This window comes from Oryctolagus cuniculus, chromosome 1, assembly GCF_964237555.1.
Source record: "Oryctolagus cuniculus chromosome 1, mOryCun1.1, whole genome shotgun sequence".
Taxonomy (NCBI): Eukaryota; Metazoa; Chordata; class Mammalia; order Lagomorpha; family Leporidae; genus Oryctolagus; species Oryctolagus cuniculus.
In genome coordinates, this window is record NC_091432.1 from 80,308,831 (window position 1) to 80,322,687 (window position 13,857).

The 13,857-nt window shown below is 39.4% G+C and overlaps 1 protein-coding gene across 7 annotated transcripts in view; it reads right to left on the reverse strand.

Moving 5' to 3' along the window:
- Positions 1–13,857, reverse strand: part of NOX4 (NADPH oxidase 4) — a 202,004-nt gene that overhangs the window by 45,857 nt on the left and 142,290 nt on the right. The window lies entirely within an intron of this gene.

Consider the following 13,857-nt stretch of genomic DNA (forward strand, 5'->3'; position numbering starts at 1 on the left):
CTAAGAGTCAAAGGGATCACATAAACAAGACTAGTGTCTGCTAATACTAACTGATAGAATCAAAAAGGGAGAGAATGATCCAACATGGAAAGTGGGATACACAGCAGACTCATAGAATGGCAGATGTCCCAAACAGCACTCTGGCCTTGGAATCAGCCCTTAAGGCATTCAGATCTGGCTGAAGAGCCCATGAGAGTATTTTAGGCATGGAAAGCCAAGATACTCTGGCAAAAAAAAAAAAAAAAAAAAAAAAAAAAAAAACACACCAAACCTAAATGAAAGATCTCCGTGAGTGAGATCCCAGTGGAAAGAACAGGTCTTCAAAGAAGGAGGTACCTTTCTCTGAAGGGAGGAGAGAACTTCCACTTTGAAAAAAAAATCATAAATGAATGAATGGATGAATGAAGGCCTAGTAGAGAACAGTAATAGCAGTAAATTGTGAGCCAAAAATTGGATTAATAAAACTCAGCACATATGTACTTTGTAATGAAGGACAGAGGGAGAAGGAAAACAGAGAGGGAGAAAGGAAAAGAGGGAACAATGGAAGGACAAAAAATGTTGTGGATGGTTTCATGCTATTTCAGAAATATTTATATTGCACACCTAACTACCATGCAGAGGGTAATCCATCACTTGAATACTGTTTCCATACTTTAAAATCTAGATTTCCACTACCTTTTGATTCATCCCTATAGCAGAACTTCTTTGGTTCCTTCATTAGCTTTTTTCTCTCCTCCTATCACATTTGAAATAGCTGGTCCTACTGTGTACTTCAAGTAAACCCTGAGGTTATGATTTTGGAGAATTTATCAAACTCTTTTGATAGCTATGTATACTTATCTCTAAAGCCTTCTCTCCTAGTAGTTGGATATTTTGCCACCAAAATACAAAACATTATATAATATATATTAAGACACTAGACAAATATTTGTTGAAGGAATATTCCTAAGTTCCATTTTTACTGGATAGAAAAAACTACCTGTCAAAGTTAATCATAATGACTCTTTGTAGAGACCAATTGGTCATAAATCAACCATGAAAAGCAAGGAGACCTCTATTTTAGCCTTGACAGAGTCACAGAATCAGGCTGAGATTGAGTGCAAAGCTAAAACTCCCAAGCTGCAGCACATTTATCACTTACTGAATGTGTGCGATTTCCACAAAACACTGAAAATATAAACTTGATGGCTACTGTCATTTCCTGGATACTGAATACATGTTTTTTTTAAACTTTATTTATTTAAGAGACAGAAACAGACACCTAGGCAGACATACAGAAAGTTTCTACCCACTAGTTCACTCCTCAATGCCCACAATGGCTGTGGTGAGCTGAAACTGGAGCCAGGAGCCAGAAAATTAATTCAAATCTTCTCTATGGGTGGCCAGAACCCAATGATTTGAGCCATCATTGCCTCCTCCAGGGTGTCCAATACCAGAGAAGCTGGACTGAAGAGCCAGAGAGGGAATCAAACCCAGGCAGACTGATGTCAGATCCAGGTACCTTAACCACCAGGCTGAATACCTACTCCTATAGGAAGGAAATAATAAGCTGCAAAAATATGGGGCCAGGATTGTGGCACAGCAAGGTAAGCCACAGCCTACAACACCAGCATCATATATGGGTGTTGGTTGGAGTCCAGGCTGTTCCACTTCCCATTCAGTTCCCTGATAATAAGACTGGGAAAACGGAGGAAGAGGCTCCAAGTGCTTGGGCTCCTGCACCCATGTGGGAGACCTGGAGGGAGTTTAAAGCTCCTGGGTTCTGGCTTGCCCAGCCCCTGCTGCAGTAGCCATTTGGGGAGTGAGCTAGTGGATAGAAGATCTCTTTCTCTTGATGTTTTTCCCTCTCTCTGTTAACTCTCCCTTTCAAATAAATATATCTTTGAAAGAAAGCAGTCCTAAAAATAAATGGATTACTCTGAAATCCAGAGATCCTAAAAAGCACCATGTATTTTTCTCCTTTAGTTATATTACTCTTTATTTTAAGTTCATATTTTAAATTACATTATTGACTGATATACTATTTTTTTAAATTTATTTGACAGATAGAGTTAGCGAGAGAGAGAGACAGAGAGAAAGATCTTCCTTCCATTGGTTCACCCCCCAAATGGCTGCTACCGCTGGAGCTAAACCAATCCAAAGGCAGGAGCCAGGTGCTTCCTCCTGGTCTCCCATGTGGTGCAGGGGCCCAAGCACTTGGGCCATTCTCCACTGCCTTCCTGGGCCACAGCATAGAGCTGGACTGGAAGTGGAGCAACTGGGACTAGAACCCGGTGCCCATATGGGATGTTGGCGCTGCAGGCGGAGGATTAACCAAGTGAGCCCTGATGTACTATTTTCAATCTATAATTTTTTCAAGAAAATTACTACTGATTTTTTATAGTATGTGACCCTTACTTTTCAGTCTATATACCAATTTATGTAGATCCATAAAAAAGTGTCTTGCAGTGTTTATCATTTTCTATTTTTTTCCTTCCACTTAGCCTTTGCCTAAGACAGGTCATAAAAAAAGAAGCCAAAATCCAAGAACTAAAAATGAAGCCCAAACTAAAAAACCCAAAAACCAAGAACAAAAGCCAGGTCAAGAAAAATGAAGCCAAAATCCAAGAACTAGTTTATATATCAGGTATAGCAATTTTTCTGTTAAAGAACTATATTGAACTTGATATTCTTGGAAGTTAAAAGTACAAATTAAAGTATACTAAATGACTCCCAAACTTGGTTTTAAAACAAACTCATGGCCGGCGCCGTGGCTCACTAGGCTAATCCTTCGCCTTGCGGAGCCGGCACACCGGGTTCTAGTCCCGGTCAGGGCGCTGGATTCTGTCCCGGTTGCCCCTCTTCCAGGCCAGCTCTCTGCTGTGGCCAGGGAGTGCAGTGGAGGATGGCCCAAGTGCTTGGGCCCTGCACCCGAATGGGAGACCAGGATAAGTACCTGGCTCCTGCCATCGGATCAGCGCGGTGAGCCGGCTGCAGTGCGCGGGCTGCAGCGTGCCAGCCATGGCAGCCATTGGAGGGTGAACCAACGGAAAAGGAAGACCTTTCTCTCTGTCTCTCTCTCTGACTGTCCACTCTGCCTGTCAAAAAAAAAAAAAAAAAAAAAAAAAAAAAAAAAAAAACCTCATAATTCTTAATTCACATAAACCTTGAATTTAAACTATTATTTTTCTCCATAATAGGTTTATTTATTTTTGTTATTTCTGAAATAATACTGATTGTAAATCTGTAATACAACCTTTGATGATACAGAATATTGGCAGGATTAAAACACACACACAGACACACAAATATAATAGCAAAAGCAGCATAAAATGATCACATATGAGGCAACTCAAATTATGAAGAAATCTATAATTGACAGACCTGTAAATGAAATACCCTTAATCTTAATATCGTAAATGAAAAGGGAACAGAAATAAAAGTCCCTGAAACAGATACCACGACAGTCCTCCCCTGCCAGAAGTAAACAGAAAATACGCAAAGTAACTTGAAACTATGTCCTTTTTAAAACTTATATTTTTTAGTCATCATAAATACTTCAATATGAACAACTAATACTATCCCATTAGGGCATACTAACTTTTTTTATGAAAATAAAGATAAGTTATAAAAAAGTTCTCAGAAAAGTTTAATTAAATGAAAATGTATTTATAATTCTTAGGGTAGTTGCTCATAGTCTCCCAAATTTTTGCCTACCAATTATTTCATTAACATCCCATTTTTTACCTGATTCTGGGAAAAATGTGAATAATATGATGTTTCCTTTGTTAAGAACAAAAATTGTAAATACTATCTTGTGAACAAAATGTCAAACCAAATTATCTGCCTTCTCAGCGGGGCCAAACTATTTCTTAGGAAAGCAGCATAGCTATGCTAATAATACTAGAGCTCAGTCCTGTCACAGACCTGAGAACAACTTTATTGAAGCCATTGAAAAGAAACAGAGGATTATTTGCAAAGTGATATTGTGAGGAGCTGACTAATGATGTGATAATGTCTGAACAAGGATTTTCTACCAGCAGGGGCTATATCTTAATTAAGACAAGCTTCTGTAGACTTGTACTCTCTCTTCCTTTTTTCCAATCAACAAAACAATTCACAGCCTACTAAACCAGGATGACATACTGAACACATTATTTCTCTAAACAATCAATTTTGAGAAAATACATTATATAAAAGCAGAAATTAAAAAAAAATAAAATACTCTTGAAATTCTAATGGAAATTTTTTGTACATTCGCTATGACCCAGCCTCTTAATTTTCCTCTCTATTGAAAAGGGCAATCTCCGATCCTCCCCTGATAAGCAGAATATACCAAATGCAGTAAGGATTGACATGAGAACAAAAATCAGCATGCAGATAGACTTTCGAAATAAAAAGAAAAAATCTTCTAGCCTTATAAGAAGGGAAACAAAAGTAAATGAAAAAATGATGTTAAGTAATACCAATCTTTTATAACATAAAAGCACTTTGCTTTTATAATATAAAAGAGCTGTTGTTTGCTGGATCCTGTCAGGCTTGTTTTACCAATTCCAAATTAATTTTTCTTTCAGGTACACCTTTCCTGTTTGCTTCTTCACTGTCTTCACTATGAAAATGAATTTTTTTTTACTACTTTAAGTATTATTTTATCATGGTTAAGGAAAGAAATCAGAATATTTCTAAAGCGTGACAGTACAGCCCTAACCCCCCCCCCCAAAAAAAAATGAAAAGCAGTCCTTTGTGTTTTTATTAAGAGGTAAAATTCCTCTTTCTCTTAATGCTCATATTATACTCAATCTGCCAATTTTCAAGTTTAAAAAAACTGAAATAAAATTCTTTTATTAAACGGATGTATTTATTTATTTATTTAAATGTCAGAATTGCAGAGAGAGAGAGAGAGAGAGAGAGAGAAACAGAGAGAATTTTCCATATGCTGGTTTATGCCCTGGATGGCCAGCACTGGGTCTGGCTGAAGCCAGGAACCAGGAACTTCATCAAGAAATCCCATGTGAGTGGTAGCGGTTCAAGCACCTGGGCCATGTTCTGCTATCCTCCCAGGCAGATTACCAGGGAGCTGGACGAGAAGCACACAAGCTGGGACATGAACTGGTGCCCAGCATCACAGCTGGTCGTTTTTCCCACCACCACAGCGCTGGCAACCGAAAAAATATTTTTAATGGACATTAAACAGTCCCTTACAGACAACCTTAACAGTTAGGCTGGGAAGTTCAACTTCCTCTTCAATCCAATCTTGCTCAGGTCTCCTTCCTGTCACAGGTGTTGATTCCTAACAAGTATTTTATATTCACAAATTCCTCAGTTTCAGTTTCCAGCAAGCAGCCAGCAACAGATGGGATTGATGGAACCGCTACATTTTCCTGAGAGCTTCTGCCATGTGCTTGACAACTGTTGGGTGAGGTGTATGTGTAGGTGGTTAAGTAGGATAGAGATTAGCAACAAACTATTTCCCCTTATTCCAGCCCTTTCCAGATGCTCCATAAATAACACCTCTGCTGCCTGTACAGGTGCTCATTGTTAAAACGAATTCCTCTCTTAGCCATGTTACCTCCAAATAACACCGTCTGCTCTAGGCTGATAGTCACTGAAATAAGCAAATGTCCCTTCAGGCCTTATGATATACTAGCTTGTTGTGCCATAACCCACGTTGCAGCTCAAGTGATGTACAAGGCTGTCAGGCCTTTGCATGATGGGGCAGTGGGAAATGTGGAAAATTATAATTTATGTTGATGTGTAAAATGTATAGGAATAAACGCTTAAACAGTCTATTCTCAAGTATATGGAATAGCATGAAAGTTATTACATATTTATTATAATGCAAAATAATTCCAAGAGAAATACACTAAAAATGCTTTAAAAATAAGATATTATTTTTTTTTTCAAGAAAATAGATGACGAACCAAATTTGCCATTCAGTATTTGCCATTTAGGTGGGTTTCACATTATGGATTTTGCCAACACAATTATTTCATCAAATATTTGAAAACATTCAAATGCATTGAGGAGGAATAAATATATAGCACAGAAATTATTTATTATTTCATGAAAATTATATCCATTGATATATATATACTTTTATCTCAAAAGTATATAGAACTACAGTAGGTAACACATGTCTTAAAGGAAAAGATAACTTGGATACAACTGGGATGCAAGTAGCCTGCTTTCTGTACATGGTATCAAGTTAAATATTAGCTACTCGTGAACAATAAATACAAGCTAGTGTTCTGGTTAAGCTGGCAGAGTAAGCTGCCACTTACAATGCCAAAATAACACACTGGAGTGATGGCTTACATCTTGGATGCTCTACTTCTGCTCCACTTTCCCTGCTGGGAAAGCAATGGAAGATGTTCCAAGCACTTGGAGCCCTACCACCAACATGGGAGACCAGAATGAAGTTCCTAGCTCCTGGTTTTGGTGTAGTCAAGACCCAGCTGTCATGTCCGTTTGGGGAGTGAATGAGCAGATGGAAGATCTCTCTCTTACTCTCTCTTACTCTTTCTCTCTGTTGCTCTGCCTTTCAAAGCAACTAACCAATCAATAAGGATGAATACTTAACCTATTGGTAAAGACACTAAGATGTCCACTTTTCACACCACAGTACCTGGGGTCAACAGATATCTTCAGTTCCTGGCTCAAGTTTTCTCCTAGTGCATACCCCGGGAGGAAGAAGTGGTGGCTGAAGTAATTGGGTTCCTGCCACTCACAGGGGAGAACTGGATCCAGTGTGCAGCTCCCAGCTTTGGCCTAGCCTAGCAAGTTAGTTGTAGGCATTTCATGTGTGAACCTGTAAATGGAAGCCCTGTTTCCTGGCTGTCTCTCTTGATGTTTTCCATACCTCTCAAATAATTTTTAAAAAATGAAACAATTATAATTTTAGAGTATCGTTAAAAAATCAACTTCATTCTATGAGTCTGCTATGTATCCTGCTTCCCATGATGGATCGTTCTCTCCCTTTTTGATTCTATCAGTTAGTATTAGCAGACGCTAGTCTTGTTTGTGTGATCCCTTTGACTCTTAGACCTATCAGTGTGATCAATTGTGAACTGAAATTGATCACTTGGACTAGTGAGATGGCATTGGTACATGCCACCTTGATGGGATTGTATTGGGATCCCCTGGCACGATTCTAACGCCACCATTTGGGGCAAGTCAGATTGAGCATGTCCCAAATTGTACATCTCCTCCCTCTCTTATTCCCACTGTTATATTTAACAGGTATCACTTATGTGGGAGTGAAGAGAGAATACATTCTAAATGCCCAAAACATCTTATAATTTCTTCTACTGAATGTAGATCTCACTGTCCTCTACTAGATGGCAGATTTTCCCTCTCCAGTTTCTAGTTTATATTCTTGAACTAGAAAGGACGGGAGCTACCTTCTCTCCTGTCCTCCTACTACCCTCAATTATCTGTTCTTTTCGTCTTATTTTAGTTTTTTTTAGTGAATGTCCCTTCTGATAATTCATCTTTCTCACTTCTCTATTTAATCATTTTCATCCATGCCCTTGACTATTAATCAGAAAACCTTAGTAATAGTTCACAAATATGTTTTTCTCTTTAGAAGGTGAATTGGGTAGAAGAACTAAGCTGATGAGTATAATGGTCTGGTTAGTGACCTAGGAGCTAGAAGTTACAATTTTATAATGTTTATATACAAATGCAAAGGAATGGGGTTTAACTTAGTGAAGAAACAATGACAGATAAAGAAAGAAATATAAGACCAGCAAACAAATAAAATAAAAAGTAAGGCAGTAAAGAAAAGATGCTTGTTTGCCTGTAAGTGCAAGGAATCAACAGTAAATTAAGGGAAATAAATATGGGGCTAGCATTGTAGTATAGCAAGTTAAGCTGCCACCTATGATTCTGGCATCCCATAGGCTGGTTCAAGTCCCGGCTACTCTATTTCAAATCCAGCTCCCAGTTAATGCAACTGGAAAGGGCAGTGGAAGATGGCCCGAGTGCCTGGGACCCTGCCACCCACATGTGAGACTCGGATGTGCTCCTAGCTTCAGTGTGGTCCTGGCCTTTGCAGCCATTTGGTGAATGAACCAGTGGAATGAATATCTCTCTCTTTCTCATCTCTCCCTCTCTCTCTGTAACGCTGCCTTTCACATGAATTAAGTAATTTTAAAAAAATCAGGAAAAAATATAAAATAAAACAGATAAAATGAAGATTGGATAAGAGGATTCTGACAGCAGTTGAAAGGGTTTTTCCAATCACGTGTTCTAGAATTCAGGAAATAACTGTGGGATGGATCCAGAGAGATGACACTGTTCAAGCTAATTCTTTCTTAATCTCTGGTAAGCATCTACTGCTCCTGTATGACTATAGTAATATTTTGATTTTAAAGAAATAGTATAGGCTAAGAGAAACTGCTCAGCTCCACCCTCCACCCCCCACAGTAAGTTATTTCTCTTTCTCCAATACACAGTTGGCTTGCTACATAGCTGTAGGGTCTCTTTGGGAAAGACTGAGAGAATAATTCTGAAACTAAATTTTTGATACCTGGAGTGGTCTTTCCCAAGGGGACCTTTACTACAGGGGTTCAGAATCTATGAAATGGTTCAAATCTGGGAAACAGAAGAATGATGACAATTTTATGGAGATGATTCAGAACATGCCTCTGTTCACTAATGCTACAATTCAATTTCTTTCTTTTCTTTTCTTTTCTTTTCTTTTCTTTTCTTTTCTTTTTTTTTTACAGGCAGAGTAGATAGAGAAACAGAGAGAAAGGTCTTCCTTTTGCCGTTGGTTCACCCTCCAATGGCCGATGCGCGCTGATCCGAAGGCAGGAGCCAGGTACTTATCCTGGTCTCCCATTCGGGTGCAGGGCCCAAGCACTTGGGCCATCCTCCACTGCACTCCCTGGCCACAGCAGAGAGCTGGCCTGGAAGAGGGGCAACCGGGACAGAATCCGGCGCCCCGACCGGGACTAGAACCTGGTGTGCCTGCGCTACAAGGCAGAGGATTAGCCTATTGAGCCTCAGCGCCGGCCAATTCAATTTCATTTATACAAATCAAGTCAGGATTTATATACAAATGAAGTCAGGACTGTTATCAATGTATTTGGATCTCAAGGACACTAAGGTCAGTTATTCAACACCAAAGATATCTACAGGTCAATCCATGTTACCTTTGCTTCCATCCATGCTGCCCATTTTGGTAAAAATGTCCACCTTGACACCATCTGTGCAAACAGTCACCACAGAGACTTTCAAGGATTCTGGAATGTGTATATATAACCAACATTTTCCAAGCCTAGTTAATGAAGGCTCTATAGGAATTTACTTAGGGAGCTAATGAGCAGTCACACATGAATAAATTCTCTCCAGTATTCCAGTGGCTCTATACTGTTAGGTTACTGTCTACAGAATATCATGGAAGTCTATAGCATACACACAGTCATGAATGAATATGCCTAAAAATCCGAGATTGATGTTGATAACATAAAACTCAAATGTTCTGCAGAATGGTAGAAAAGACAACAAAAACCCATTCCTAAAACTTAGATATTATACACACAGTGCAAAATTTCCACACAGACATAATGTAGCTGATCCACCACAGGAAACAATTTCCTAGAATCAAACAATACCATGCAAGGTATAAGAAATACTGAAGTGACCATTTTGCCTCTTGATATGCACTTTTTAATGGAATTATAAAAATTTAGAATCATCCTGAATCACACCAGGTTTGACCACTCTGATTTGTGCCAGACTCCCCTCAGTTCTACTTTTCATCCCCAAAGAATATCCACTTATCTTAATTAAAACTCAGGCTTATAGAACCCAACAATGGAAATCTGATTTATAGGGCTAAGCCTGTGTTCCTGATTTGCAAAGCTACTCTCCATTCAAATAAAGCTATACTTGCTTTCATGTTTAATTTAACCCAATTTATGATTTTTCTTTATTTATATCTCACTTGATTTTTAAAATATTATTTGTTTTATATTTTAGTACTGATCTAAAAGTAAAATCTTATTTTTATACAAAAGTAAATGTTGGACACGAATGTGCACACTAGCACACATGAACATGCCTTTAGCAGTAGGTGTCAATTTATACTACCCACATTCTATCTTTCGGAGCACTGTCCATTCTTCTATCTCCCAAGGAAGACACCACACTAAGGCAGACTCTCTCTCTCTCTCTCTCTCTCTCTCTCTCTCTCTCACACACACACACACACATGTTTGAAAGAGAAAGCACAAATTAATTTTCCTACATTTAGAAAGCACTGCTTAAATGTATGACCATAAATGTGTACATCTGAAAAATTATTACTTTATAGCATTTATTGATGATGTACTAAATGTCATAGAAGAAGTTAGGTTCTCAGGGTGCTAAAGATCAAGGAGGGAATATACAACTGTTAAATAAAGGTATACACACTACAAATAAATAAGTAGTAAATGCATATTCTGAATACAGAAGATTAGAATAGCCTTTTTTGGGCAACAAAAAACAAAAGAAGCAGGGGTTTTTATTAAAAAAAAAAAACTGCCATGGTTTGAGTTTGAGTGCATCCCCCAATGATTCTTTTTTTTTTTTTCTTTATTCCTTCCTTTTCTTCCCGCTGATGGAACAAGGACATAAGCCTCAGCCATTTGAGGCTCTTTTTACCCCTGACTTCTTTCAAGAGATCAGTTCCATCTCACACTCTGTATTGTTCCTCACCCCATACCCATATTCTTCCCCAGGTTCTGAGGTCCTGCATGACCACCTGAAAGACCGGTTCCAGGAATTCACCTATGCCAGCTATCCTCTACCCCCACCCCATCCCTAACCCTCCTAAGATATAAAAAGGCCTAGCACCAGGGATTGGGGGCTCCTGGCACATGTTCTGTCAATATGCACACTGGCAGTTGGTCACCCAACTCTGGGACAGCCCCTAGAGGGGGAGACTCCCCCTTTTCTCAAACAGCCCTCTGCTCAAACTCCTCCAGCACAGGACATCTCATCTCCATTAAACTTAACAGAATGAGGAGGAATGGGTTCCACAGCCTCCATCATAGGTGAGTCCAGGAACCCGAGGGTAATTAGGACAGTACCTGGCAAACAAGTTTCTTTCTTGATGGACACTGGGGCTAGTTTATCTGTTTTAAAGAAATATTGTGGTCCTCTCCTTCCTTCCACAGTATCTGCTCTTGGCTTGAAAGGCCAATAGAAATGCCTAATAAAGGCCTTTCCTTATATTGCTCCTTTGGAGATAATACTCTCCAACATTCCTTACTTATCCTTCCTGAGACATCCCTCTTAGGCAGGGACCTTCTCCACCTCTTGGTGGCACGTAACTCCATTCCCACCGGGGCTAAAATACAAACCTTTATAACCTTTATATTTCACATTATGGACCATCCTCTCCCCAGCTCTCCACCCCAGACTCCCTCCCTTCCCTTGGTTAAGCCTATAGTGTGGGCTATCTTCCACCCAGTAATCACCACCTATCATATGACCATTCATGTTTCTCTAAAAGACCCTACAAAAACAATTGCTGTTCCCCAATATCCTTTAAGCCCAGAAGGCCATAGAGGTCTAAAACCTATTATAGACTGCCTCCTCCTAGCTAACATACTCATTCCCATGCACTCCCCCCATAACACACCTATACTCCAGGTTAAAAAACCAGATGGCTCTTATCACTTAGTACAGGACCTCAGACATATTAATGCTGCTGTCCATCTCATATACCCAGTTGTGCCAAACCCCTACATTCTCCTCTCCTGAATACCTCCTATGACTTCTTTTTTTTTCCATTCCTTTGGACACATCTTTGCAACCAGTCTTTGCCTTTGCCTGGTCTGACCCCAATACTCACCTTACTGACAGATCACTTGGACCATGCTACCCCAAGGTTTTTGGGACAGTGGGCACCTTTTTAGACAGGCCCTACAGGCAGATCTAGCCTCTATTAACCTTTCACCCAGCACCATTCTTCAATATGTTAATGATATTCTACTCTGTAGCCCCTCATGAGAGCCCTGTCTCCAGCACACCACTTGTCTTTTAAAATTTCTACCTGGGATTAGTGTCCCTTTTTCCCCACATCCTCTCCAGCATTTATTGTTGGTAGATTTCTGAATGTCAGCCATTCTAACTGGGGTGAGGTGAAACCACATTGTGGTTTTGATTTGCATTTCCCTGATTGTTAGTGATCTTGAACATTTTTTCATGTGCCTATTGGCCATTTGGATTTCCTCTTTTGAAAAATGTCTATTGAGGTCCTTGGCCCATCTCTTCAGTTGGGTTGTTGTTTTTTTGATGTTGTGGAGTTTCTTGATCTCTTTGTAGATTCTGGTTATCAACCCTTTATCTGTTGCATAGTTTGCAAATATATTTTCCCATTCTGTCGGTTGCCTCTTCACTTTCCTGACTTTATCTTTCGAAGTACAGAAACTTCTCAATTTGATGCAATCCCAAATGTTAATTTTGGCTTGGACTGCCTGTGCTTCTGGGGTCTTTTCCAAGAAGTCTTTGCCGGTACCTATATCTTGCAAGGTTTCTCCAATGTTCTCTAATAATTTGATGGTGTCGGGTCATAGATTTAAGTCTTTAATCCATGTTGAGTGAATTTTTGTGTAAGGTGAAAGGTAGGGGTCTTACTTCATGATTTTGCATGTGGAAATCCAATTTTCCCAACACCATTTATTGAATAGACTGTCTTTACTCCAGGGATTGGTTTTGGATCCTTGATCAAATATAAGTTGGCTGTAGATGTTTGGGTTGATTTCTGGTATTTCTATTCTGTTCCATTGGTCTATCCATCTGTTTCTGTACCAGTACCACACTGTTTTGATTACAACTGCCCTGTAGTATGTCCTAAAATCTGGTATTGTGATGCCTCCAGCTTTGTTTTTGGTGTACAAGATTGCTAAGACACTAACCCACTGTTGGTGGGAATGCAAACTGATTAAGCCACTATGGAAGTCAGTCTGGAGATTCCTCAGAAACCTGAATATAACCCTACCATTCAACCCAGCCATCCCACTCCTTGGAATTTACCCAAAGGAAATTAAATTGGCAAACAAACAAGCTGTCTGCACCTTAATGTTTATTGCAGCTCAATTCACAATAGCTAAGACCTGGAACCAACCCAAATGCCCATCAACAGTAGACTGGATAAAGAAATTATGGGATATGTGCTCTATAGAATACTACACAGCAGTCAAAAACAATGAAACCCGGTCATTTGCAACAAGATGGAGGAATCTGGAAAATATTATGCTGAGTGAATTAAGCCAGTCCCAAAGGGACAAATATCACATGTTATCCCTGATCGGCGACAACTGAGAACCAAAAGGAAACCTGTTGAAGTGAAATGGACACTATGAGAAACAGTGACTTGATCAGCTCTTGTCCTGACTGTTGATGTACAATGTAATACTTTATCCATTTTAGTATTTTTTTTGTTCTAGTACTATTGGTTGAACTCTGTAATTAACACACAATTATTCTTAGGTGTTTAAAGTTAACTGAAAAGTGATCCCTGTTAAATATAAGAGTGGGAATAAGAGAGGGAGGAGGTGTACAATTTGGGACATGCTCAATCAGACTTGCCCCAAATGGTGGAGTTAGAAACGTGCCAGGGGATTCCAATACAATCCCATCAAGGTGGCACGTACCAATGCCATCTCACTAGTCCAAGTGATCAATTTCAGTTCACAATTGATCACACTGATAGGTCTAAGAGTCAAAGGGATCACACAAACAAGACTAGTGTCTGCTAACACTAACTGATAGAATCAAAAAGGGAGAGAACTATCCAACATGGGAAATCGGTACACAGCAGACTTATAGAATGGCAGATGTCCTAAGCAGCACTGTGGCCTCAGAATCAGCCCTTAAGGC